The sequence below is a fragment of the Octopus bimaculoides genome, chromosome 24, assembly GCF_046866305.1.
Source record: "Octopus bimaculoides isolate indiv1 chromosome 24, ASM4686630v1, whole genome shotgun sequence".
Taxonomy (NCBI): domain Eukaryota; kingdom Metazoa; phylum Mollusca; class Cephalopoda; order Octopoda; family Octopodidae; genus Octopus; species Octopus bimaculoides.
The window spans coordinates 21,286,322-21,287,071 of NC_142951.1; the positions used below are offsets into that span (position 1 = coordinate 21,286,322).

The 750-nt window shown below is 34.4% G+C and overlaps 1 non-coding gene across 1 annotated transcript; it reads left to right on the forward strand.

Moving 5' to 3' along the window:
• Positions 1-260: 260 nt before the first annotated feature.
• On the forward strand, positions 261-333 carry Trnav-cac (transfer RNA valine (anticodon CAC)). Its single transcript has one exon. It is a non-coding gene; the product is annotated as a tRNA-Val (tRNA).
• Positions 334-750: the final 417 nt, after the last annotated feature.

Below are 750 nucleotides of genomic sequence, written 5' to 3' on the forward strand. Positions count from 1 at the left end.
TATTACATATCAACTATGTGCATACAATAGTAGCTTGATATTGTGTCTTAAAAAGCGAGAAATACATATTGGATAATGCAGTCCTTGAAGAAACAAATTTAATAGACGAGATGGTCACGATTAGAATGTCTTCATAGGTTAGTTCAACGACGGTTACTATAAAACTAAACGATAAAAACAATTACATCTAATAAACCGAAAGAAAAAAAATAGATAATTAAAACGTATAAATATTTGTTTTTGCAATCCCATGTATGTCAGGTTTCGTGGTGTAGTGGTTATCACGTCTGCTTCACACGCAGAAGGCCGCGAGTTCGAGCCTCGCCGAAACCTGCGAATTTTTTGAATTTTTTTTTTACCTTGATGAATAAAGGCAGAATTCTATCTTCCGTAAGTTGGAAAACAACGTTTGTTCTATTTTAGTATTTCCTCTAACCCCGTAAGGTACATTATTACCTTCATTCCCTTAGACGCACAGGCAAGCATAACTAGACGGGTGTGTAACTGTGTGGTGTAGGAGTTCGCTTCCCAGTAAGTTCTCGTCGCATAAATTTGCGTATGTCATTCCCTCCAATTTCTCATACTTCTGCAACAATTCATAGAAAATTTATAATTTATTATAATTCATTATAAGATAGAATTCTGCTTCAAGCACTCCATGTAACCCCAATAACTTTTTTATTTTGAGGAATTTCCAGAATATTTTTGCGAACGCGGGAATTCATACGATCACGAAAAAATAAAAAAAAT